The sequence below is a fragment of the Oncorhynchus tshawytscha genome, unplaced genomic scaffold (genome assembly GCF_018296145.1).
Source record: "Oncorhynchus tshawytscha isolate Ot180627B unplaced genomic scaffold, Otsh_v2.0 Un_contig_6490_pilon_pilon, whole genome shotgun sequence".
NCBI classification, from domain to species: Eukaryota; Metazoa; Chordata; class Actinopteri; order Salmoniformes; family Salmonidae; genus Oncorhynchus; species Oncorhynchus tshawytscha.
This window is the reverse complement of record NW_024609273.1, coordinates 40,001-67,500: the sequence shown is the minus strand read 5'-3', so window position 1 is coordinate 67,500 and position 27,500 is coordinate 40,001. Positions and strand designations below refer to the sequence as shown.

At 55.9% G+C, this 27,500-nt stretch overlaps 1 pseudogene; it reads left to right on the top strand.

Moving 5' to 3' along the window:
• Window positions 1-27,500, top strand: part of LOC121844524 — a 128,331-nt pseudogene that overhangs the window by 60,893 nt on the left and 39,938 nt on the right.

Sequence of the window (27,500 nt, the reverse complement as noted above, 5' to 3'; positions counted from 1 at the left end):
CTCTCCCCCACTCTCCCTCCCTCCCTCCCTCCCTCCCCCCACTCTCACTCCCTCTTTCACTCTCCCTCCCTCTCTCCCTCCCTCTCTCCCTCCCTCTCTCCCTCCCTCTCTCCCTCCCTCCCCCTCTCACTCCCTCTTTCCTCTCCCTCCCTCTCTCCCTCCCTCTCTCCCTCCCTCCCTCTCCCTCCCTCCCTCTCCCTCCCTCCCTCTCCCCCCCCTCCCTCTCCCTCTCCCCCTCCCTCTCTCCAGCCACACTGCTTTGATGTCACTGTGAGTTCACTGGGCCCAGGAGAGGAAAATCAACAACAACATTAGAACGTGTTTCTCCAGCGATCTTTCTGTTGGATACTGTCTTTCATTAATCTAGTGGAACACTGAAGCAGCCCCCTCATCCCTTCCAGCTCCACTCAGCCCCCTCATCCCTTCTAGCTCCACTCAGCCCCCCATCCCTTCTAGCTCCACTCAGCCCCCCTCATCCCTTCTAGCTCCACTCAGCCCCCCATCCCTTCTAGCTCCACTCAGCCCCCTCATCCCTTCTAGCTCCACTCAGCCCCCTCATCCCTTCTAGCTCCACTCAGCCCCCCCCATCCCTTCCAGCTCCACTCAGCCCCCCTCATCCCTTCCAGCTCCCCTCAGTCCCCCATCCCTTCCAGCTCCCCTCAACCCCCCATCCCTTCTGCTCCACTCAGCCCCCTCATCCCTTCCAGCTCCACTCAGCCCCCATCCCTTCTAAATCCACTCAGCCCCCCATCCCTTCTAGCTCCACTCAGCCCCCCATCCCTTCTAGCTCCACTCAGCCCCCCTCATCCCTTCTAGCTCCACTCAGCCCCCATCCCTTCCAGCTCCACTCAGCCCCCTCATCCCTTCCAGCTCCCCTCAGTCCCCCCCATCCCTTCCAGCTCCCCTCAACCCCCTCATCCCTTCCAGCTCCACTCAGCCCCCCATCCCTTCTAGCTCCACTCAGCCCCCCTCATCCCTTCTAGCTCCACTCAGCCCCCTCATCCCTTCTAGCTCCACTCAGCCCCCTCATCCCTTCTAGCTCCACTCAGCCCCCCATCCCTTCCAGTTCCCCTCATCCCCCCATCCCTTCCAGCTCCCCTCAGCCCCCATCCCTTCCAGCTCCCCTCAGCCCCCATCCCTTCCAGCTCCCCTCAGCCCCCCATCCCTTGCAGTTCCCCTCAGCCCCCCCATCCCTTCCAGTTCCCCTCAGCCCCCCATCCCTTCCAGTTCCCCTCAGCCCCCATCCCTTCCAGTTCCCCTCAGCCCCCATCCCTTCCAGTTCCCCTCAGCCCCCATCCCTTCCAGTTCCCCTCAGCCCCCCATCCCTTCCAGCTCCACTCAGCCCCCATCCCTTCCAGCTCCCCTCAGCCCCCATCCCTTCCAGCTCCCCTCAGCCCCCATCCCTTCCAGTCTATAGTTTAGTAGAGCTAGCAGCCCCCCATCCCTTCCAGTCTATAGTTTAGTAGAGCTAGCAGCCCCCCATCCCTTCCAGCTCCCTCAGCCCCCATCCCTTCCAGTTCCCCTCAGCCCCCATCCCTTCCAGTTCCCCTCAGCCCCCCCATCCCTTCCAGCTCCACTCAGCTCCCCCATCCCTTCCAGCTCCCCTCAGCCCCCATCCCTTCCACTTCCCCTCAGCCCCCATCCCTTCCACTTCCCCTCAGCCCCCATCCCTTCCACTTCCCCTCAGCCCCCATCCCTTCCACTTCCCCTCAGCCCCCCATCCCTTCCACTTCCCCTCAGCCCCCATCCCTTCCACTTCCCCTCAGCCCCCATCCCTTCCAGCTCCCCTCAGCCCCCCATCCCTTCCAGCTCCCCTCAGCCCCCATCCCTTCCAGCTCCCCTCAGCCCCCCATCCCTTCCAGCTCCCCTCAGCCCCCCATCCCTTCCAGCTCCCCTCAACCCCCATCCCTTCCAGTTCCCCTCAGCCCCCATCCCTTCCAGCTCCCCTCAGCCCCCCATCCCTTCCAGTCTATAGTTTAGTAGAGCTAGCAGCCCCCATCCCTTCCAGTCTATAGTTTAGTAGAGCTAGCAGCCCCCATCCCTTCCAGCTCCCCTCAGCCCCCATCCCTTCCAGTTCCCCTCAGCCCCCATCCCTTCCAGTTCCCCTCAGCCCCCCCAGCCCCATCCCTTCCAGCTCCACTCAGCTCCCCCATCCCCTCCAGCTCCCCTCAGCCCCCATCCCTTCCACTTCCCTCAGCCCCCATCCCTTCCACTTCCCCTCAGCCCCCCATCCCTTCCACTTCCCCTCAGCCCCCCATCCCTTCCACTTCCCCTCAGCCCCCCATCCCTTCCACTTCCCTCAGCCCCCATCCCTTCCAGCTCCCCTCAGCCCCCATCCCTTCCAGCTCCCCTCAGCCCCCATCCCTTCCAGCTCCCCTCAGCCCCCCATCCCTTCCAGCTCCCCTCAACCCCCATCCCTTCCAGTTCCCCTCAGCCCCCATCCCTTCTAGCTCCCCTCAGCCCCCCATCCCTTCCAGTCTATAGTTTAGTAGAGCTAACAGCCCCCCATCCCTTCCAGTCTATAGTTTAGTAGAGCTAGCAGCCCCCCATCCCTTCCATCCCTTCCAGTCTATAGTTTAGCAGAGCTAGTAGCCCCCATCCCTTCCAGTCTATAGTTTAGCAGAGCCAGCAGCCCCCCATCCCTTCCAGTCTATAGTTTAGTAGAGCTAGCAGCCCCCATCCCTTCCAGTCTATAGTTTAGTAGAGCTAGCAGCCCCCATCCCTTCCATCCCTTCCAGTCTATAGTTTAGCAGAGCTAGCAGCCCCCCCCATCCCTTCCAGTCTATAGTTTAGTAGAGCTAGTAGCCCCCATCCCTTCAGTCTATAGTTTAGTAGAGCTAGTAGCCCCCATCCCTTCCAGTCTATAGTTTAGTAGAGCTAGTAGCCCCCCATCCCTTCCAGTCTATAGTTTAGTAGAGCTAGCAGCCCCCCCCATCCCTTCCAGTCTATAGTTTAGTAGAGCTAGCAGCCCCCCATCCCTTCCAGTCTATAGTTTAGTAGAGCTAGCAGCCCCCCATCCCTTCCAGTCTATAGTTTAGTAGAGCTAGCAGCCCCCATCCCTTCCAGTCTATAGTTTAGTAGAGCTAGCAGCCCCCATCCCTTCCAGTCTATAGTTTAGTAGAGCTAGCAGCCTCCCCATCCCTTCCAGTCTATAGTTTAGTTGAGCTAGTAGCCCCCCCATCCCTTCCAGTCTATAGTTTAGTAGAGCTAGTAGCCCCCATCCCTTCCAGTCTATAGTTTAGTAGAGCTAGTAGCCCCCCCATCCCTTCCAGTCTATAGTTTAGTAGAGCTAGCAGCCCCCCATCCCTTCCAGTCTATAGTTTAGTAGAGCTAGCAGCCCCCCATCCCTTCCAGTCTATAGTTTAGTAGAGCTAGCAGCCCCCATCCCTTCCAGTCTATAGTTTAGTAGAGCTAGCAGCCCCCATCCCTTCCAGTCTTTAGTTTAGTAGAGCAAGCAGCCCCCATCCCTTCCAGTCTATAGTTCAGTAGAGCTAGCAGCCCCCCATCCCTTCCAGTCTATAGTTTAGTAGAGCTAGCAGGCCCCCCATCCCTTCCAGTTCCCCTCAGCCCCCATCCCTTCCAGTCTATAGTTTAGTAGAGCTAGCAGCCCCCCCATCCCTTCCAGTCTTTAGTTTAGTAGAGCTAGCAGCCCCCATCCCTTCCAGTCTATAGTTCAGTGGAGCTAGCAGCCCCCCCCATCCCTTCCAGTCTATAGTTTAGTAGAGCTAGCAGGCCCCCCATCCCTTCCAGTCTATAGTTTAGTAGAGCTAGCAGCCCCCATCCCTTCCAGTCTATAGTTTAGTAGAGCTAGCAGCCCCCATCCCTTCCAGTCTATAGTTTAGCAGAGCTAGCAGCCCCCATCCCTTCCAGTCTATAGTTTAGTAGAGCTAGCAGCCCCCCATCCCTTCCAGTCTATAGTTTAGTAGAGCTAGCAGCCCCCCATCCCTTCCAGTCTATAGTTTAGTAGAGCTAGCAGCCCCCATCCCTTCCAGTCTATAGTTTAGTAGAGCTAGCAGCCCCCCATCCCTTCCAGTCTATAGTTTAGTAGAGCTAGCAGCCCCCCATCCCTTCCAGTCTATAGTTTAGTAGAGCTAGCAGCCCCCCCATCCCTTCCAGTCTATAGTTTAGCAGAGCTAGCAGCCCCCCATCCCTTCCAGTCTATAGTTTAGTAGAGCTAGCCCCCCCATCCCTTCCAGTCTATAGTTTAGTAGAGCTAGCAGCCCCCATCCCTTCCAGTCTATAGTTTAGTAGAGCTAGCAGCCCCCCATCCCTTCCAGTCTATAGTTTAGTAGAGCTAGCAGCCCCCCATCCCTTCCAGTCTATAGTTTAGTAGAGCTAGCAGCCCCCCATCCCTTCCAGTCTATAGTTTAGTAGAGCTAGCAGCCCCCATCCCTTCCAGTCTATAGTTTAGTAGAGCTAGTAGCCCCCATCCCTTCAGTCTATAGTTTAGTAGAGCTAGTAGCCCCCATCCCTTCCAGTCTATAGTTTAGTAGAGCTAGCAGCCCCCCATCCCTTCCAGTCTATAGTTTAGTAGAGCTAGCAGCCCCCATCCCTTCCAGTCTATAGTTTAGTAGAGCTAGCAGCCCCCATCCCTTCCAGTCTATAGTTTAGTAGAGCTAGCAGCCCCCCATCCCTTCCAGTCTATAGTTTAGTAGAGCTAGCAGCCTCCCCATCCCTTCCAGTCTATAGTTTAGTTGAGCTAGTAGCCCCCCCCATCCCTTCCAGTCTATAGTTTAGTAGAGCTAGTAGCCCCCATCCCTTCCAGTCTATAGTTTAGTAGAGCTAGTAGCCCCCATCCCTTCCAGTCTATAGTTTAGTAGAGCTAGCAGCCCCCCATCCCTTCCAGTCTATAGTTTAGTAGAGCTAGCAGCCCCCCATCCCTTCCAGTCTATAGTTTAGTAGAGCTAGCAGCCCCCCATCCCTTCCAGTCTATAGTTTAGTAGAGCTAGCAGCCCCCCATCCCTTCAGTCTTTAGTTTAGTAGAGCAAGCAGCCCCCATCCCTTCCAGTCTATAGTTCAGTAGAGCTAGCAGCCCCCATCCCTTCCAGTCTATAGTTTAGTAGAGCTAGCAGGCCCCCATCCCTTCCAGTTCCCCTCAGCCCCCATCCCTTCCAGTCTATAGTTTAGTAGAGCTAGCAGCCCCCATCCCTTCCAGTCTTTAGTTTAGTAGAGCTAGCAGCCCCCATCCCTTCCAGTCTATAGTTCAGTGGAGCTAGCAGCCCCCCATCCCTTCCAGTCTATAGTTTAGTAGAGCTAGCAGGCCCCCATCCCTTCCAGTCTATAGTTTAGTAGAGCTAGCAGCCCCCATCCCTTCCAGTCTATAGTTTAGTAGAGCTAGCAGCCCCCATCCCTTCCAGTCTATAGTTTAGCAGAGCTAGCAGCCCCCATCCCTTCCAGTCTATAGTTTAGTAGAGCTAGCAGCCCCCATCCCTTCCAGTCTATAGTTTAGTAGAGCTAGCAGCCCCCATCCCTTCCAGTCTATAGTTTAGTAGAGCTAGCAGCCCCCATCCCTTCCAGTCTATAGTTTAGTAGAGCTAGCAGCCCCCATCCCTTCCAGTCTATAGTTTAGTAGAGCTAGCAGCCCCCATCCCTTCCAGTCTATAGTTTAGTAGAGCTAGCAGCCCCCCATCCCTTCCAGTCTATAGTTTAGTAGAGCTAGCCCCCCCATCCCTTCCAGTCTATAGTTTAGTAGAGCTAGCAGCCCCCATCCCTTCCAGTCTATAGTTTAGTAGAGCTAGCAGCCCCCATCCCTTCCAGTCTATAGTTTAGTAGAGCTAGCAGCCCCCCCCATCCCTTCCAGTCTATAGTTTAGTAGAGCTAGCAGCCCCCATCCCTTCCAGTCTATAGTTTAGTAGAGCTAGCAGCCCCCCATCCCTTCCAGTCTATAGTTTAGTAGAGCTAGCAGCCCCCCATCCCTTCCAGTCTATAGTTTAGTAGAGCTAGCAGCCCCCATCCCTTCCAGTCTATAGTTTAGTAGAGCTAGCAGCCCCCATCCCTTCCAGTCTATAGTTTAGTAGAGCTAGCAGCCCCCCCATCCCTTCCAGTCTATAGTTTAGTAGAGCTAGCAGCCCCCCATCCCTTCCAGTCTATAGTTTAGCAGAGCTAGCAGCCCCCCATCCCTTCCAGTCTATAGTTTAGTAGAGCTAGCAGCCCCCATCCCTTCCAGTCTATAGTTTAGCAGAGCTAGCAGCCCCCCATCCCTTCCAGTCTATAGTTTAGTAGAGCTAACAGCCCCCCCATCCCTTCCAGTCTATAGTTTAGTAGAGCTAGCAGCCCCCCATCCCTTCCAGTCTATAGTTTAGCAGAGCTAGCAGCCCCCCATCCCTTCCAGTCTATAGTTTAGTAGAGCTAGCAGCCCCCATCCCTTCCAGTCTATAGTTTAGTAGAGCTAGCAGCCCCCCATCCCTTCCAGTCTATAGTTTAGCAGAGCTAGCAGCCCCCATCCCTTCCAGTCTATAGTTTAGTAGAGCTAGCAGCCCCCCATCCCTTCCAGTCTATAGTTTAGCAGAGCTAGCAGCCCCCCATCCCTTCCAGTCTATAGTTTAGTAGAGCTAGCAGCCCCCATCCCTTCCAGTCTATAGTTTAGCAGAGCTAGCAGCCCCCATCCCTTCCAGTCTATAGTTTAGTAGAGCTAGCAGCCCCCATCCCTTCCAGTCTATAGTTTAGTAGAGCTAGCAGCCCCCCATCCCTTCCAGTCTATAGTTTAGCAGAGCTAGCAGCCCCCCATCCCTTCCAGTCTATAGTTTAGTAGAGCTAGCAGCCCCCCATCCCTTCCAGTCTATAGTTTAGTAGAGCTAGCAGCCCCCCCATCCCTTCCAGTCTATAGTTTAGAAGGAGGGGAGTGGAGGCTGGGGTTGGAGACAGTTTAGTTTATAAATTGAAAAGTCACTCTCCGATCTGTGGAGGAGAATACGAAGCCTAATTGGTGGTTGTGGAATTAAAGTGCTACATTGTCATTTCAGAACTTTTCACATCATGTTTCATTTCGATGAGAATAAATGTCTGTTTTTGTTTTATTATATTATATATATTATATTATAAATTGATGTTAAAACAACGACCTTGAACCCAGCAGAGAGATGGCAGGTTTAAAGGTCTATTTACTTCCTGGTCAGTAGGGTTGAAATGTTATTGAGATTATTTCCTTTTATAGCATGTTTTGTGGGCGGGTGGAGGCTGGGGGCGGGTGGAGGCTGGGGGGCGGGTGGAGGCTGGGGGCGGGTGGAGGCTGGGGTGGGAGGTGAGGGGAGGGAGGCTGGGGGGCGGGTGGAGGCTGGGGGGCGGGTGGAGGCTGGGGTGGGAGGTGAGGGGAGTGGAGGCTGGGGGCGGGTGGAGGCTGGGGGCGGGTGGAGGCTGGGGGGGGGTGGAGGCTGGGGGCGGGTGGAGGCTGGGGTGGGAGGTGAGGGGAGTGGAGGCTGGGGGGCGGGTGGAGGCTGTGGTGGGAGGTGAGGGGATTGGAGGCTGGGGTGGGCGGGTGGAGGCTGGGGTGGGCGGGTGGAGGCTGTGGTGGGAGGTGAGGGGAGTGGAGGCTGGGGTGGGAGGTGGTGGGGGCGGGTGGAGGCTGTGGGGGAGGTGAGGGGAGTGGAGGCTGGGGGGCGGGTGGAGGCTGGGGTGGGAGGTGAGGGGAGTGGAGGCTGGGGGGCGGGTGGAGGCTGGGGTGGGAGGTGAGGGGAGTGGAGGCTGGGGGCGGGTGGAGGCTGGGGTGGGAGGTGAGGGGAGTGGAGGCTGGGGGGCGGGTGGAGGCTGTGGTGGGAGGTGAGGGGATTGGAGGCTGGGGTGGGCGGGTGGAGGCTGTGGTGGGAGGTGAGGGGAGTGGAGGCTGGGGTGGGAGGTGGTGGGGGCGGGTGGAGGCTGTGGGGGAGGTGAGGGGAGTGGAGGCTGGGGGGGCGGGTGGAGGCTGTGGTGGGAGGTGAGGGGAGGGAGGCTGGGGGGCGGGTGGAGGCTGGGGTGGGAGGTGAGGGGAGTGGAGGCTGGGGGCGGGTGGAGGCTGTGGTGGGAGGTGAGGGGAGGGAGGCTGGGGGTGTGGGTGGAGGCTGGGGTGGGAGGTGAGGGGAGTGGAGGCTGGGGGGCGGGTGGAGGCTGGGGTGGGAGGTGAGGGGAGTGGAGGCTGGGGTGGGAGGTGAGGGGAGTGGAGGCTGGGGGGCGGGTGGAGGCTGTGGTGGGAGGTGAGGGGAGTGGAGGCTGGGGGTGTGGGTGGAGGCTGGGGTGGGAGGTGAGGGGAGTGGAGGCTGGGGGCGGTGGAGGCTGGGGTGGGAGGTGAGGGGAGTGGAGGCTGGGGGGCGGGTGGAGGCTGGGGTGGGAGGTGAGGGGAGCAGGCTGGGGGGCGGGTGGAGGCTGGGGTGGGAGGTGAGGGGAGTGGAGGCTGGGGGGCGGGTGGAGGCTGGGGGCGGGTGGAGGCTGGGGTGGGAGGTGAGGGGAGTGGAGGCTGGGGGGCGGGTGGAGGCTGTGGTGGGAGGTGAGGGGATTGGAGGCTGGGGTGGGCGGGTGGAGGCTGTGGTGGGAGGTGAGGGGAGTGGAGGCTGGGGTGGGAGGTGGTGGGGGCGGGTGGAGGCTGTGGGGGAGGTGAGGGGAGTGGAGGCTGGGGGCGGGTGGAGGCTGTGGGGGAGGTGAGGGGAGTGGAGGCTGGGGGGGGGGTGGAGGCTGTGGTGGGAGGTGAGGGGAGTGGAGGCTGGGGGCGGGTGGAGGCTGGGGTGGGAGGTGAGGGGAGTGGAGGCTGGGGGGCGGGTGGAGGCTCTGGTGGGAGGTGAGGGGAGTGGAGGCTGGGGGTGTGGGTGGAGGCTGGGGTGGGAGGTGAGGGGAGTGGAGGCTGGGGGGCGGGTGGAGGCTGGGGTGGGAGGTGAGGGGAGTGGAGGCTGGGGGGCGGGTGGAGGCTGGGGTGGGAGGTGAGGGGAGTGGAGGCTGGGGGGCGGGTGGAGGCTGTGGTGGGAGGTGAGGGGAGGGAGGCTGGGGGTGTGGGTGGAGGCTGGGGTGGGAGGTGAGGGGAGTGGAGGCTGGGGGGCGGGTGGAGGCTGGGGTGGGAGGTGAGGGGAGTGGAGGCTGGGGGGCGGGTGGAGGCTGGGGTGGGAGGTGAGGGGAGTGGAGGCTGGGGGGCGGGTGGAGGCTGGGGTGGGAGGTGAGGGGAGTGGAGGCTGGGGGGCGGGTGGAGGCTGGGGGCGGGTGGAGGCTGGGGTGGGAGGTGAGGGAGTGGAGGCTGGGGGCGGGTGGAGGCTGTGGTGGGAGGTGAGGGGATTGGAGGCTGGGGTGGGCGGGTGGAGGCTGTGGTGGGAGGTGAGGGGAGTGGAGGCTGGGGTGGGAGGTGGTGGGGGCGGGTGGAGGCTGTGGGGGGAGGTGAGGGGAGTGGAGGCTGGGGGGCGGGTGGAGGCTGTGGTGGGAGGTGAAGTGGAGGCTGGGGGGCGGGTGGAGGCTGGGGTGGGAGGTGAGGGGAGTGGAGGCTGGGGGGCGGGTGGAGGCTGTGGTGGGAGGTGAGGGGAGTGGAGGCTGGGGGGCGGGTGGAGGCTGTGGTGGGAGGTGAGGGGAGTGGGGGCGGGTGGAGGCTGTGGTGGGAGGTGAGGGAGTGGAGGCTGGGGTGTTGGAACATTGCTGTTGCTTCCATTCAACCACAAGAGCATTAGTGAGGTTGGGCACTGATGTTGGGCGGTTAGGCCTTCCCAATTCATCCCAATGGTGCTCGATGGGGTTGAGGTCAGGGTTCTGTGCAGGCCAGTCAAGTTCTTCCACACAAATCTCGACAAACCATTTTTATATGGACCTCGCTTTGTGCACGGGGGCATTGTCATGCCGAAACAGGAAAGGGCATTACCCAAACTGTTGCCACAAAGTTGGAAGCACAGAATCGTCTAGAATGTAATTTTATGCTGTAGCGTTAAGATTTCCCTTCAGTGGAACTAAGGGTCCTGAACCATGAAAAACAGCCACAGACCATTATTCCTCCTCCACCAAACTTTACAGTTGGCCCTATGCATTGGGGCAGGTAGCGTTCTCCTGGCATCTGCCAAACCCAGATTCTTTCTGCCAGATGGAGAAGTGTGATTCATCACTCCAGAGAACGTGTTTCCACTGATCCAGAGTCCAGAAGAGGTGAGCTTTACACCACTCCAGCTGATGCTTGGCATTGCGCATGGTGATCTGAGGCTTGTGTGCCTGCTCAGCCATGGAAACCCATTTCATGAAGCTCCCGACGAACAGTTCTCGTGCTGATGTTGCTTGTTGATGAGGGTTACAACCGAGGACAGATGATTCAGCACCCGGAAGCCCCCCTGTGAGCTTGTGTTGCCTACCACTTCACGGCTGAGCCGTTGTTGCTCCTAGACGTTTCCACTTCACAATAACAGCACTTACAGTTGACCCCCAGGGCAGTTCTAGCAGGGCAGAAATTTGACAAACTGACTTGTTGGAAAGGTGGCATCGTGGAGAGGAGGCAGCGCTGAGCCTCCTGGACTAGCTCAAACTGTACATGCTGAGTCAGCTCACATAGGAATGAATGGTGTTACGTGATGGATGGCTTTGGCCTTAGTTTCTCCAATCATTGGTTCCCCCTCAGACAAGACCTCGACCAGGACCACTAGAGCCAGACGTCTACAGGGGCAGAGGGAGGGTGAGAGGTCATGCTTGGCTTTCCGGTGCCCTAACCCTCCGTCCCTACTTACTTTCTGGGTAGGGGTCCCCCTCTCCTGTCACTCAATCTGGCAGGGCTTCTCTGCCGCCGTCATCTCCTCAGGGCAACAGCTGAGTTGACACGCCTGGAGGCCAGACAGAACATTCCACCTCCAAGCCCTTTACCTGCTACCTTCCCCAGACCCTCCCCAGGATCCCTCCCAGGATCTCTCCCCAGGAGCCCCCCACCTAGACCTCCCCAGGACCCCCTCCCCCACCCATACCCAGGAGGCCCCTAGACCCCCCCCCAGGAGCCACCTCCCCAGGACCCCCACTTAGACCCTCCCCAGGACCCCCCCCCACCCATACCCCCCTCCCAGGAGCCCCCCCCCCTAGACCCTCCCCAAGAACCCCCCAGGAGCCCCCCCCCCACCCTCCCCAGGAGGCCCCCAGACCCCCCCAGGAGCCCCCCCCCCCCAGGACCCCCCAGGAGGCCCCCAGACCCCCCCAGGACCCCCAGGAGGCCCCCAGGACCCCCCCAGGACCCCAGGAGCCCCCCAGGAGCCCCCAGGAGCCCCCCAGGAGCCCCCCAGGAGCCCCCCCCCAGGAGCCCCCCAGGAGCCCCCCCCCAGGAGCCCCAGGAGCCCCCAGGAGCCCCCTATACTGATTGTCACTGTGTCAGATCCCTGTGTTTTATGTGTATTTAAATGTCTGTCCGTAAACATCGCAGCGTTTTGAAGTGACGGAACGTTTACAAATGAAGTGTGAGATAATCAGACTATAATCTCTGTCTTATTGTTGCCCTGTTTCTATAATTCACAACCTTGATGAGGTATTTATTATTCCTCCACATTCTGTTTACCAGTTCCCACCGAGCTGGGCCACGGCGGCTCAGTGATGTGTGTGTGTGTGTGTGTGTGTGTGTTAGGAGCTCAGTGTAAATATTTTCACCAGACAGTCTGTTTTGGCATCACTGTGTTTACTTTAGCCCACCGACCAACCGACCGACCGACCGACCGACTGGGGGAAACACATACATTCAGTCCATGTTTAAATGTCATCTTCATTACTACACCAACACCACAAGCAGAGGACTGGTCTGATCACATCCTGTCAAACCTGGAGGTTAAAATGGATGGCTGGAGAGTTGTCACAGTATAACAGGGGAGGGAGGAAGGGGGGAGGGAGGGACAAGGAGGGAGGGATGAGGGGAGGAGGAAAGGAGGGGGAGGGAGGAGGAGGGGTAAGAAGAAGGGAGGGGGAGGAAGGGAGGAGAAGGGAATGGGAGGAGAAGGGAATGGGAGGAGAAGTAGAAGGGGAGGAGAAGGGAATGGGAGGAGAAGTAGAAGGGGAGGAGAAGGGAATGGGAGGAGAAGTAGAAGGGGAGGAGAAGTAGAAGGGGAGGAGAAGTAGAAGGGGAGGAGAAGTAGAAGGGGAGGAGAAGGGAATGGGAGGAGAAGTAGAAGGGGAGGAGAGGAGAGAAGGGGAGGAGAAGTAGAAGGGGAGGAGGAGGTAGAAGGGGAGGAGAAGTAGAATGGGAGGAGAAGTAGGAGGGAAAGGGAAGAGAAGTAGAAGGGGAGGAGAAGTAAGAGGGAAGGGGAGGAGAAGGGAATGGGAGGGAGGAGGAGGAGGAGAAGGAGGGAAGGGGAGGGAGGGAGGAGGAGAAGGAGGGAAGGGGAGGAGAAGGGAATGGGAGGGAGAAGGAGAAGTAGGAGGGGAGGGAGGGAGAAGGAGAAGTAGGAGGGAAGGGGAGGAGAAGGGAATGGGAGGGAGGAGGAGGAGAAGTAGGAGGGAAGGGGAGGAGGAGAAGTAGGAGGAATGGGGGAAGAGCAGAAGAGGAGGGGGAACGGGGAGGGGAGGAGGAGGAGGGGGAGGGAGGAAGAGGAGGGAGGAGAGGGGGTTATGCAGCCTGTTTGGTTTTGACACCTTTAGTGTTTTGGTTCGTCAGAACAACGCTGAGTTCTTAGACTGCCATGTTAACCACCTGTGTGTGTGTGTGTGTGTGTGTGTGTGTGTGTGTGTCTCTGCCCTGCAGTGTCCCATGGTGTCCACCCCTGTATGCTATTGATTAGGGTTCATAAGGGCACTGGAGGAGGTTGTAAACCAGGGAGGAGTGTTAGTGGTGATCACTGGTGCATGTCTACACCCCCTCCCTCCCCCTCAACCTCCCACCCCTCTGTAGCAGCCTTGTGACCCCCTCCCTCCCCCTCAACCTCCCACCCCTCTGCAGCAGCCTTGTGACCCCTTACCCCTCCCTCCCCCTCAACCTCCCACCCCTCTGCAGCAGCCTTGTGACCCCCTCCCTCCCCCTCCCTCCCCCATCAACCTCCCACCCCTCTGCAGCAGCCTTGTGACCCCCCCCCTCCCCTCCCTCCCCCTCAACCTCCCACCCCTCTGCAGCAGCCTTGTGACCCCCTCCCTCTCCCTCAACCTCCCACCCCTCTGCAGCAGCCTTGTGACCCCCTCCCTCCCCCTCAACCTCCCACCCCTCTGCAGCAGCCTTGTGACCCCCCCCTCTCCCTCCCCCCCCTCCCTCCCCACCCCTCTGCAGCAGCCTTGTGACCCCCCCCTCCCTCCCCCTCAACCTCCCACCCCTCTGCAGCAGCCTTGTGACCCCCTCCCTCCCTCTCCCTCCACCTCCCACCCCTCTGCAGCAGCCTTGTGACCCCCTCCCTCCCCATCAATCTCCCACCCCTCTGCAGCAGCCTTGTGACCCCCTCCCTCCCTTCCCTCCCCCATCAACCTCCCACCCCTCTGCAGCAGCCTTGTGACCCCCTCCCTCCCCTTCAACCTCCCACCCCTCTGCAGCAGCCTTGTGACCCCTTACCCCTCCCTCCCTCCCTCCTACACCTCTGCAGCAGCCTTGTGACCCCTTACCCCTCCCTCCCTCCCTCCTACACCTAGTCCTCTGCAGCAGCCTTGTGACCCCTTACCCCTCCCTCCCTCCCCTTCAACCTCCCACCCCTCTGCAGCAGCCTTGTGACCCCTTACCCCTCCCTCCCTCCCTCCTACCTCCTAGTCCTCTGCAGCAGCCTTGTGACCCCTTACCCCTCCCTCCCTCCCTCCTACACCTAGTCCTCTGCTCATGTCTCTCTCATTTCAATTCAAGGGGCTTTATTACTATGGGACACATGTGTTTACATTGTTAAAGCAGGTGAAATAGATCATAAACAAAGGTGAAATAATCAATAATAAATGAACAGTAAACATTACGCTCAGGTTTCAAAGGGTTATACACATGTCATTATGTCTGTATACAGTGTTGTAACCATGTGGAAATATAGTCTCTCTCTCTCCTTCTCTCTTCTTGTCTCTGTCTCTGTCTCTCTCCTTGTCTCTCTCTTGTCTCTCTCCTTTGTCTCTCTCTCTCTCTCTCTCTCTCTCTCTCTCTCTCTCTCTCTCTCTCTCTCCTTGTCTCTCTCTCTCTCTCTCTCTCTCTCTCTCTCTCTCCTTGTCTCTCTCTTGTCTCTCTCTTGTCTCTCTCTCTCTCTCTCTCTCTCTCTCTCTCTCTCTCTCTCTCTCTCTCTCTCTCTCTCTCCGTCTGTCTCTCTCTCTCTCTCCGTCTGTCTCTCTCTCTCTCTTCTGTCTCTCTCTCTCTCTGTCTCTCTCTCTCTCTCTCTCTCTGTCTCTCTCTCTCTCTCTCTCTCTCTCTCTCCCTCTGTCTCTCTCTCTCCTTCTCTCTCTCTGCTTGTCTCTGTCTCATGCTCTCTCTGTCTTTCTCCTTCTGTCTCTGTCTCTCTGACTATGTCTCTGTCTCTCTGACTCTCTCTCTCTCTCTCTCTCTCTCTCTCTCTCTCTCTCTGTGTGTCTCTGTATCTCTCTCAGAATTAAATTCAATTTAAGTGCTTTATTGGCATGGAAACACATTGCCAAAGCAAGAGAAATAGATAATAAACAAAAGTGATTATTAAATCTCTCTGTGTGTTTGTTTTCCTGTGCAGGACGACCATGAGAGTGGTTCTAGCTCCACCAGTCGCAGCGCCTCAGAGAGCTCCAAGACCCTCCCCAAGCCCCGTCGCCTCCAGCAGGCCGCCCCCTCTGACCCAGACCTGCCCCCAGGTGAGTGATGGCTCCGTGGCCACAGGGAGTACTCTACCCCCCCTGCTTCACGCTGACCACCAGGCAGGGCTAGGCCTCAGTGGGTGGATGAATCACTGACAGGACAGGTCTTATCAGAAAAGGGGCGTCTGACGCGTCTGACGTGTTCCCATTCCCTAGCCCTGTGCATCCTGCTCAAAAGTAGGGCACCATCTAGGGAATAGGGTGTAATTTGGGATTCCAGTCGTCCCACAGGACAGGGATTCCTACCTCTCTCCTCCTAACGACACGCCTCTAACAATGACACTTAGCAACACAATACAGTCCCCGTGTGGGTGAGGCTGTAAACCCAGATCTGTTAGGGCTTTATCAATGAAACACTTCAGAGGCCAAAGTTACCACTCATTTTACTGTCCGGAGAGACTCTCTGCAGGCGTAATGATGAATCCATCACTCACTCAATTACTACCATGTCAACCTACCACTCCATGTCAACCTACCACTCATTTACTACCATGTCAACTTACCACTCATTTACTACCATGTCAACCATACCACTCATTTACTACCATGTCAACTACATCACTCACTCATTTTACTACCATGTCAACCTAATTTACTACCATGTCTACTCATTTACTACCATGTCATTTTACTACCATGTCAACTTACCACTCATTTACTACCATGTCAACTTACCACTCATATTTACTACTACCATGTCAACTTACCACTCCATTTACTACCATGTCAACTTACCACTCATTTACTACCATGTCAACTTACCACTACATATACTACCATGTCAACTTACCAACATACTACATTTACTACCATGTCAACTTACCTCATCTATTTACTATTTACTACATGTTCATTTACTACTTACCTCTCATTTACTACCATGTCAACTTACCACTCAATATACTACCATGTCAACTTACCTCTCATTTACTACCATGTCAACTTACCTCTCATTTACTACCATGTCAACTTACCTCTCATTTACTACCATGTCAACCAGTAGAGCAGTTCCCAGACCAGTAGAGCTGGGTGTAGACCAGTTTCCCAGGCCAGTAGAGCTGGGTGTAGACCAGTATCCCAGACCAGTAGAGCAGTATCCCAGACCAGTAGAGCAGTATCCCAGACCAGTAGAGCAGTATCCCAGACCAGTAGAGCTGGGTGTAGACCAGTATCCCAGGCCAGTAGAGCTGGGTGTAGACCAGTATCCCAGACCAGTAGAGCAGTATCCCAGACCAGTAGAGCTGGGTGTAGACCAGTATCCCAGACCAGTAGAGATGTATCCCAGACCAGTAGAGCTGGGTGTAGACCAGTATCCCAGACCAGTAGAGCTGTATCCCAGACCAGTAGACCAGTATCCCAGACCAGTAGAGCAGTATCCCAGACCAGTAGAGCAGTATCCCAGACCAGTAGAGCTGGGTGTAGACCAGTATCCCAGACCAGTAGAGCTGTATCACAGACCAGTAGACCAGTATCCCAGACCAGTAGAGCAGTATCCCAGACCAGTAGAGCTGGGTGTAGACCAGTATCCCAGACCAGTAGACCAGTATCCCAGACCAGTAGAGCAGTATCCCAGACCAGTAGAGCTGGGTGTAGACCAGTATCCCAGACCAGTAGAGCTGTATCCCAGACCAGTAGAGATGTATCCCAGACCAGTAGACCAGTATCCCAGACCAGTAGAGCAGTATCCCAGACAAGTAGAGCTGGGTGTAGACCAGTATCCCAGACAAGTAGACCAGTATCCCAGACCAGTAGAGCTGTATCACAGACCAGTAGACCAGTATCCCAGACCAGTAGAGCAGTATCCCAGACCAGTAGAGCTGGGTGTAGACCAGTATCCCAGACCAGTAGAGCTGTATCCCAGACCAGAAGAGCTGGGTGTAGACCAGTATCCCAGACCAGTTGAGCTGTATCCCAGGCCAGTAGAGCAGTATCCCAGACCAGTAGAGCAGTATCCCAGACCAGTAGAGATGTATCCCAGACCAGTAGACCAGTATCCCAGACCAGTAGAGCAGTATCCCAGACAAGTAGAGCTGGGTGTAGACCAGTATCCCAGACAAGTAGACCAGTATCCCAGACCAGTAGAGCTGTATCACAGACCAGTAGACCAGTATCCCAGACCAGTAGAGCAGTATCCCAGACCAGTAGAGCTGGGTGTAGACCAGTATCCCAGACCAGTAGAGCTGTATCCCAGACCAGAAGAGCTGGGTGTAGACCAGTATCCCAGACCAGTTGAGCTGTATCCCAGGCCAGTAGAGCAGTATCCCAGACCAGTAGAGCAGTATCCCAGACCAGTAGACCAGTATCCCAGACCAGTAGAGCAGTATCCCAGACCAGTAGAGCTGGGTGTAGACCAGTTTCCCAGACCAGTAGAGCTGGGTGTAGACCAGTATCCCAGACCAGTAGAGCTGGGTGCAGACCAGTTTCCCAGACCAGTAGAGCAGTATCCTAGACCAGTAGAGCTGGGTGCAGACCAGTTTCCCAGACCAGTAGAGCAGTATCCCAGACAAGTAGAGCTGTGTGTAGAGCAGTATCCCAGACCAGTAGAGCTGGGTGTAGACCAGTATCCCAGACCAGTAGAGCAGTATCCCAGACCAGTAGAGCAGTATCCCAGACCAGTAGAGCAGTATCCCAGACCAGTAGAGCAGTATCCCAGACCAGTAGAGCTGGGTGTAGACCAATATCCCAGACCAGTAGAGCAGTATCCCAGACCAGTAGAGCAGTATCCCAGACCAGTAGACCAGTATCCCAGACCAGTAGAGCTGGGTGTAGACCAGTATCCCAGACCAGTAGACCTGGGTGCAGACCTGTTTACCAGACCAGTAGAGCTGGGTCTAGACCAGTGAGTCGCTAGGAGCTGAGGAATGGAGAGTGAGAGTTGTTGTAAACCTCTTAATCTGTAATTAAATTGTAGAGAATAAAAAGCTCAGGATTATATGGACAGTGTAGCTGTCGGCCAGCCAGACTGTAAAACTGCAGTTTTTATAGTGTTGAAATAGCCTGTCTGGAGAAACCTCCGTGCTGTATCACCACCCACTCTGGAGAAACCTCCGTGCTGTATCACCACCCACTCTGGGGAAACCTCCGTGCTGTATCACTACCCACTCTGGGGAAACCTCCGTGCTGTATCACAACCCACTCTGGAGAAACCTCCGTGCTGTATCACAACCCACTCTGGGGAAACCTCCGTGCTGTATAACAACCCACTCTGGGGAAACCTCCGTGCTGTATCACAACCCACTCTGGGAAACCTCCGTGCTGTATCACTACCCACTCTGGGAAACCTCCGTGCTGTATCACCACCCACTCTGGGGAAACCTCCGAAACCTCCCTCCGTGCTGCATCACAACCCACTCTGGGGAAACCTCCGTGCTGTATCACAACCCACTCTGGGGGGGAACCTCCGTGCTGCATCACAACCCACTCTGGGGAACCTCCGTGCTGCATCACACACCCACTCTGGGGAAACCTCCGTGCTGTATCACCACCCACTCTGGGGAAACCTCCGTGCTGCATCACCACCCACTCTGGGGAAACCTCCGTGCTGTATCACAACCCACTCTGGGGAAACCTCCGTGCTGTATCACTACCCACTCTGGGGAACCTCCGTGCTGTATCACAACCCACTCTGGGGAAACCTCCGTGCTGCATCACAACCCACTCTGGGGAAACCTCCGTGCTGTATCACAACCCACTCTGGGGAAACCTCTCCGTGCTATATCACAACCCACTCTGGGGAACCTCCGTGCTGCATCACAACCCACTCTGGGGAAACCTCCGTGCTGTATCACAACCCACTCTGGGGAAACCTCCGTGCTGTATCATCACAACCCACTCTGGGGAAACCTCCGTGCTGTATCACAACCCACTCTGGGGAAACCTCCGTGCTGTATCACTACCCACTCTGGGGAAACCTCCGTGCTGCATCACAACCCACTCTGGGGAAACCTCCGTGCTGTATCACAACCCACTCTGGGGAAACCTCCGTGCTGTATCACAACCCACTCTGGGGAAACCTCCGTGCTGTATCACCACCCACTCTGGGGAAACCTCCGTGCTGTATCACAACCCACTCTGGGGAAACCTCCGTGCTGCATCACAACCCACTCTGGGGAAACCTCCGTGCTGTATCACCACCCACTCTGGGGAAACCTCCGTGCTGTATCACCACCCACTCTGGGGAAACCTCCGTGCTGTATCACAACCCACTCTGGGGAACCTCCGTGCTGCATCACAACCCACTCTGGGGAAACCTCCGTGCTGTATCACAACCCACTCTGGGGAAACCTCCGTGCTGCATCACAACCCACTCTGGGGAAACCTCCGTGCTGTATCACAACCCACTCTGGGGAAACCTCCGTGCTGCATCACAACCCACTCTGGGGAAACCTCCGTGCTGCATCACAACCCACTCTGGGGAAACCTCCGTGCTGTATCACAACCCACTCTGGGGAAACCTCCGTGCTGTATCACAACCCACTCTGGGGAAACCTCCGTGCTGTATCACAACCCACTCCGGGGAACCTCTGTGCTGTATCACTACCCACTCTGGGGAACCTCCGTGCTGTATCACTACCCACTCTGGGGAACCTCCGTGCTGTATCACCACCCACTCTGGGAAACCTCCGTGCTGCATCACAACCCACTCTGGGGAAACCTCCGTGCTGTATCAGTACCCACTCTGGGGAACCTTTGTGCTGTATCACCACCCACTCTGGGGAAACCTCCGTGCTGTATCACCACCCACTCTGGGAAACCTCCGTGCTGCATCACAACCCACTCTGGGGAACCTCCGTGCTGTATCACCACCCACTCTGGGGAACCTCCGTGCTGTATCACAACCCACTCTGGGGAACCTCCGTGCTGTATCACCACCCACTCTGGGAACCTCCGTGCTGTATCACAACCCACTCTGGGGAACCTCCGTGCTGTATCACAACCCACTCTGGGAACCTCCGTGCTGTATCACAACCCACTCTGGGGAACCTCCGTGCTGTATCACAACCCACTCTGGGGAACCTCTGTGCTGTATCACAACCCACTCTGGGGAACCCACTCTGGGAACTGGGGAACCTCCGTGCTGTATCACCACCCACTCTGGGGAAACCTCCGTGCTGTATCACCACCCACTCTGGGGAAACCTCCGTGCTGTATCACCACCCACTCTGGGGAACCTCCGTGCTGCATCACAACCCACTCTGGGGAACCTCCGTGCTGTATCACAACCCACTCTGGGGAACCTCCGTGCTGTATCACAACCCACTCTGGGGAACCCACTCTGGGAAACCTCCGTGCTGTATCACCACCCACTCTGGGGAAACCTCCGTGCTCTGGGAAACCTCCGTGCTCTGGGAAACCTCCGTGCTGTATCACCACCCACTCTGGGGAAACCTCTGTGCACCACCCACTCTGGGAAACCTCTGTGCTCTGGGGAAACCTCCGTGCTGTATCACCACCCACTCTGGGAACCTCTGGGGAAACCTCCGTGCCCACTCTGGGAAACCTCCGTGCTGTATCACCACCCACTCTGGGGAAACCTCCGTGCTGTATCACCACCCACTCTGGGGAAACCTCCGTGCTCTGGGGAAACCTCCGTGCTGTATCACCACCCACTGCTTTCAGCTGGACGACAATACATGACTCTTAGTTGGAGATGTAAATGGGGATTTATAACAGTGTGAGTTATAGTATACAGTGTGTGGTTGTGTTACACAGGGCCTGTTTAACAGTAGCCAAGCATTTCTGTTTTAACAAGGTCTATGCACTATATATATATAGGTTGGGAGCTTCATGAAATGGGTTTCCATGGCTGAACAGCCGCACACAAACCTAAGATCACCATGCGTAATGCCAAGCATCGGCTGGAGTGGTGTAAAGCTCACCTCTTTGGACTCAGCAGTGGAAACACGTTCTCTGGAGTGATGAATCACGCTTCACCATCTGGCAAGTCCGACGGACAAATCTGGGTTTGGCGGATGCCAGGGCAACGCTACCTGTCCCAATGCATAGTGCCAACTGTAAAGTTTGGTGGATGATAAATAATGGTCTGGGGCTGTTTTTCATGGTTCAGGCCCCTTAGTTCCAGTGAAGGGAAATCTTAACGCTACAGCATACAATGACATTCTAGATGATTCTGTGTTTCCAACTTTGTGGCAAAAGTTTAGTGAAGTTTGGGCATTTCTCTTGGAAGAGGGATGAAAGCTCTTGTTTGTTGAGTGTTGAATTCAGCAGTCAATAGAACTCACAGGTAGTTTGAAAGAAGAGAGAACCATTCAGGCCCAGAACCATTCAGACCCAGAACCATTCAGACCCTGAACCATTCAGACCCAGAACCATTCAGACCCAGAACTATTCAGACCCTGAACCATTCAGATCCAGAACCATTCAGGCCCATAACCATTCAGACCCAGAACCATTCAGACCCAGAACCATTCAGACCCAGAACCATTCAGACCCTGAACCATTCAGACCCTGAACCATTCAGACCCAGAACCATTCAGATCCAGAACCATTCAGATCCAGAACCATTCAGACCCAGAACCATTCAGACCCAGAACCATTCAGACCCAGAACCATTCAGACCCTGAACCATTCAGACCCAGAACCATTCAGACCCTGAACCATTCAGACCCAGAACCATTCAGACCCAGAACCATTCAGATCCAGAACCATTCAGATCCAGAACCATTCAGACCCTGAACCATTCAGACCCAGAACCATTCAGACCCAGAACCATTCAGACCCAGAACCATTCAGACCCAGAACCATTCAGACCCAGAACCATTCAGATCCAGAACCATTCAGACCTGAACTTGAACCATTTGCAGACCTCATCAACCAGTTGGTCAGACCCAGAACCATTCAGACCCAGAACCATCAGACCCAGAACCATTCAGATTCCAGAACCAGTCAGATCCAGAACCATTCAGATCCAGAACCATTCACACACTTGGGTCTGTGTTGCTGAGCTCATCAAGTAGTCTGGTCCTGTATTCCACAGAGGAGACTACTTGACTTGGCTCTGTGTTGCTGAGCTCATCAAGTAGTCTGGTCCTGTATTCCACAGAGGAGACTACTTGACTTGGGTCTGTGTTGCTGAGCTCATCAGTAGTCTGGTCCTGTATTCCACAGAGGAGACTACTTGACTTGGCTCTGTGTTGCTGAGCTCATCAAGTAGTCTGGTCCTGTATTCCACAGAGGAGACTACTTGACTTGGGTCTGTGTTGCTGAGCTCATCAAGTAGTCTGGTCCTGTATTCCACAGAGGAGACTACTTGACTTGGCTCTGTGTTGCTGAGCTCATCAAGTAGTCTGGTCCTGTATTCCACAGAGGAGACTACTTGACTTGGCTCTGTGTTGCTGAGCTCATCAAGTAGTCTGGTCCTGTATTCCACAGAGGAGACTACTTGACTTGGCTCTGTGTTGCTGAGCTCATATAAAAGTAGGTTTTTCCAGTCATTTTATGGTTGAACAGTTTTAAGTGGGCTTCCTCCCTGTGGGCTGAGGCACAGGTGCTGGCTGTGTCAATTGTTTACAGAGGTTTAGAGCAGCACGAAGGCTCACAGAGCAGGGTGGAGGGGTGGGGGTTGGGGTGGGGGTGGAGGGCTGGGGGTTGGGGTGGAGGGCTAGGGGTTGGGGTGGAGGGTTGGGGTGGAGGGTTGGGGTGGAGGGCTGGGGGTTGGGGTGGAGGGCTAGGGGTTGGGGTGGAGGGGTTGGGGTGGAGGGCTGGGGGTTGGAGTGGAGGGCTGGGGGGTGGGGTGGAGGGGTTGGGGTGGGGGGGTTGGGGTGGAGGGCTGGGGGTTGGGGTGGGGTGGAAGGGTTGGGGTGGAGGGCTGGGGGTTGGGGTGGAGGGCTGGGGGTTGGAGTGGGGGTTGGGGTGGAGGGCTGGGGTGGAGGGCTGGGGGTTGGGGTGGAAGGCTGGGGGTTGGGGTGGAGGGTTGGGGTGGAGGGCTAGGGTTTGGAGTGGAGGGCTGGGGGTTGGGGTGGAGGGATGGGGGTTGGGGTGGAGGGCTGGGGATTGGAGTGGAGGGCTGGGGATTGGAGTGGAGGGCTGGGGGTTGGAGTGGAGGGCTGGGAGTTGGAGTGGAGGGCTGGGGGTTGGGTGGAGAGGGGGGTGGGCTGGGGGTTGGGGTGGAGGGCTGGGGGTGGGGTGGAGGGCTGGGGGTTGGGTGGGGGTTGGGATGGAGGGGTTGGGGTGGAGGGTTGGGGTGGAGGGCTGGGGGTTGGAGTGGAGGGCTGGGGTGGAGGGGTTGGGGTGGAGGGCTGGGTGTTGGAGTGGAGGGCTGGGTGTTGGAGTGGAGGGCTGGGTGTTGGAGTGGGGGGTGGGGGTTGGAGTGGAGGGCTGGGGTGGAGGGGTTGGGGTGGAGGGCTGGGTGTTGGAGTGGAGGGCTGGGTGTTGGAGTGGAGGGGTGGGGGTTGGAGTGGAGGGCTGGGGGTTGGGGTGGAGGGCTGGGGTTTGCGGTGGAGGGCTCTGGGCTGACCGGGCGCGGGAGTGGGCCTCGGTCGGTGGTGAAACAGGTAAATTAGATCCAGAGTGGAAATAGCAGGAGGCTGTTTTACTGCCCAGCTCAGAGCTCAGTCTGCAGGTGTGACAGGAACCTTCTGACTGACCCCAACACCACACACACACACACACACACACACACACACACACACACACACACACACACACACACACACACACACACACACACACACACACACACACACACACACACACACACACACACACACACACACACACACACACACACACACACACACACACACACACCCTCATTCACACACACACACACACACACACACACAGCACACATAACGTTGTACATGTGTGTTTTGGTACAGCCTTACAGAGACATGAAAATATCAGAACAGTCCCTCTATTCATGGACTTCTGTTCTAACCAAGGAGTCCAGTATAAAGGCTGGTCCAGGATCAGTTGGTACAGCCTTACAGAGACATGGTTAACCAAGGAGTCCAGTATAAAGGCTGGTCCAGGATCAGTTGGTACTGCCTTACAGAGACATGGTTAACCAAGGAGTCCAGTATAAAGGCTGGTCCAGGGAGAGAGCCTTAGACATGGTTAACCAAGGAGTCCAGATAAAGGCTGGTGGGAGGTGGGAGGAGGGTTAAGGAGTCCAGTATAAAGAGGGTCCAGGAGGGAGAGGAGGGAGAGTGGGAGGGAGAGGAGGAGTTTGGGAGGAGGGGGTGGAGGGAGGGAGGGAGTGGTGGGAGGGAGGAGGGAGGGTGGAGGGAGGGAGAGTGGGTGGAGGGAGGGAGGGAGGGAGGAGGGTGGGGGAGAGTGGGGGGTGGTGGGATAGAGAAATTTGGGAGGAGGGAGAGTTGGGGGTGGTGGAATAGAGGAGTTTGGGAGGAGGGTGGAGGAAGGGAGAGGAGGGAGAGTGGGGGTGGTGGGATAGAGGAGTTTGGGAGGTGGGAGAGTTGGGGGTGGTGGGATAGAGGAGTTTGGTGGAGGGAGAGTTGGAGAGGGGAGAGCACAGGGAGTGGAGGGAGTATGGAGGAGGGAGGAGGGAGGGAGAGTAGGGGTGGTGGGATGGAGGAGTTTGGGAGGAGGGAGAGGAGGGAGGAGGAGTAGGGAGCTAGTGTCTGTATGTTTCAGAGAGCATGTAGTCTCCTGAGTGGTGGTAATGTCTACGAGGCGTGGTGGTGGAGGGAGGAGGAGGAAGTAGGTGGAGGCCTGCTGCTGTACATAGTTCTGGTTCTACTGAGCTCCACATCCGAGGGAAGACGAGAGAGAATTCACTGAAGATTTGTGGCGCTGGACTGGAGTAACACTGTTTTCTTCTGGATATTTAGCTAATTTAACTGCTCATGTCCAAGGGACACACTGTGGCAATAAATAACGTCAGACTCTGAGCTTATTTACGAGCCCACGCAGAGCCAGGAGGTTATGGTTAGTCTGAGGAGAGGAGAGGTCAGGGTTAGAGTCAGAGGAGAGGTCAAGGTTAGAGTCAGAGGAGAGGTCAGGGTTAGAGTCTGAGAGGAGAGGTCAGGGTTAGAGTCGGAGAGGAGAGGTCAGGGTTAGAGTCTGAGAGGAGAGGAGAGGTCAGGGTTAGATTCTGAGGAGAGGTCAGGGTTAGAGTCTGAGGAGAGGTCAGGGTTAGAGTCTGAGGAGAGGTCAGGGTTAGAGTCTGAGGAGAGGTCAGGGTTAGAGTCTGAGAGGAGAGGTCAGGGTTAGAGTCTGAGAGGAGAGGTCAGGGTTAGAGTCTGAGAGGAGAGGAGAGTCAGGGTTAGAGTCTGAGAGGAGGGAGAGATCAGGGTTAGAGTCAGAGGAGAGGTCAGGGTTAGAGTCTGAGAGGAGAGGTCAGGGTTAGAGTCTGAGAGGAGAGGTCAGGGTTAGAGTCTGAGAGGAGAGGAGAGGTCAGGGTTAGAGTCTGAGGAGAGGAGAGGTCAGGGTTAGAGTCTGAGGAGAGGAGAGGTCAGGGTTAGATTCTGAGGAGAGGTCAGGGTTAGAGTCTGAGGAGAGGTCAGGGTTAGATTCTGAGGAGAGGAGACGTCAGGGTTAGAGTCTAAGAGGAGAGGTCAGGGTTAGAGTCTGAGAGGAGTGGAGAGGTCAGGGTTAGATTCTGAGGAGAGGAGACGTCAGGGTTAGAGTCTAAGAGGAGAGGTCAGGGTTAGAGTCTGAGAGGAGTGGAGAGGTCAGGGTTAGATTCTGAGGAGAGGAGAGGTCAGGGTTAGATTCTGAGGAGAGGAGAGGTCAGGGTTAGATTCTGAGGAGAGGAGAGGTCAGGGTTAGAGTCTGAGAGGAGTGGAGAGGTCAGGGTTAGAGTCTGAGGAGAGGTCAGGGTTAGATTCTGAGGAGAGGAGACGTCAGGGTTAGAGTCTGAGAGGAGTGGAGAGGTCAGGGTTAGATTCTGAGGAGAGGAGACGTCAGGGTTAGAGTCTAAGAGGAGAGGTCAGGGTTAGAGTCTGAGAGGAGTGGAGAGGTCAGGGTTAGATTCTGAGGAGAGGAGAGGTCAGGGTTAGATTCTGAGGAGAGGAGAGGTCAGGGTTAGAGTCTGAGAGGAGTGGAGAGGTCAGGGTTAGAGTCTGAGAGGAGAGATCAGGGTTAGAGTCTGAGAGGAGAGGTCAGGGTTAGAGTCTGGGAGGAGAGGAGAGGTCAGGGTTAGAGTCTGAGAGGAGGAGAGAGGTTAGAGTCTGAGGAGAGGAGAGAGGTCAGGGTTAGAGTCTGAGAGGAGAGGTCAGGGTTAGAGGAGAGGTCAGGGTTAGAGGAGAGGTCAGGGTTAGAGGAGAGGTTAGGGGTTAGGGTAGAGATCAGGGGTCAGGGTTAGAGGAGAGGTCAGGGTTAGAGGAGAGGTCAGGGGTTAGGGTAGAGATCAGGGGTCAGGGTTAGCTCCCAGGGAATGTTGCTTTAAGGAAGCTCTGAATTACACTTGTCTCTGTTTCACTGGGTATTAACACTGAATTAATGGTGTGTGTGTGTGTGTGTGTCTCCAGGCTACGTCCAGAGTCTAATCCGTCGGGTGGTGAACAACGTCAACATTGTGGTCAACAACCTGATCTTGAAGTACGTTGAGGACGACATCGTCCTGTCGGTCAACATCACCTCTGCTGAGAGTTACACCGTCCACGAGTTCTGGGACCGAGCCTTCATGGACATCACAGGTCAGCTGTCTGCACACACACCTGTACCTGGACTATATAGGGAACACACCTGTACCTGGACTATATAGGGAACACACCTGTACCTGGACTATATAGGGAACACACCTGTACCTGGACTATATAGGGAACACACCTGTACCTGGACTATATAGGGAACACACCTGTACCTGGACTATATAGGGAACACACCTGTACCTGGACTATATAGGGAACACACCTGTACCTGGACTATATAGGGAACACACCTTTACCTGGACTATATAGGGAACACACCTGTACCTGGACTATATAGGGAACACACCTGTACCTGGACTATATAGGGAACACACCTGTACCTGGACTATATAGGGAACACACCTGTACCTGGACTATATAGGGAACACACCTGTACCTGGACTATATAGGGAACACACCTGTACCTGGACTATATAGGGAACACACCTGTACCTGGACTATATAGGGAACACACCTGTACCTGGGGACACACCTACCTGGACTATAGGGGACACACCTGTACCTGGACTATATAGGGAACACACCTGTACCTGGACTATATAGGGAACACACCTGTACCTGGACTATATAGGGAACACACCTGTACCTGGACTATATAGGGAACACACCTGTACCTGGACTATATAGGGAACACACCTGTACCTGGACTATATAGGGAACACACCTGTACCTGGACTATATAGGGAACACACCTGTACCTGGACTATATAGGGAACACACCTGTACCTGGACTATATAGGGAACACACCTGTACCTGGACTATATAGGGAACACACCTGTACCTGGACTATATAGGGAACACACCTGTACCTGGACTATATAGGGGACACACCTGTTAACCTGGACTATATAGGGAACACACCTGTTAACCTGGACTATATAGGGGACACACCTGTTAACCTGGACTATATAGGGAACACACATGTTAACCTGGACTATATAGGGGACACACCTGTACCTGGACTATATAGGGAACACACCTGTACCTGGACTATATAGGGAACACACACACCTGTTAACCTGGACTATATAGGGGACACACCTGTACCTGGACTATATAGGGGACACACCTGTTAACCTGGACTATATAGGGGACACACCTGTTAACCTGGACTATATAGGGAACACACCTGTTAACCTGGACTATATAGGGGACACACCTGTACCTGGACTATATAGGGGACACACCTGTACCTGGACTATATAGGG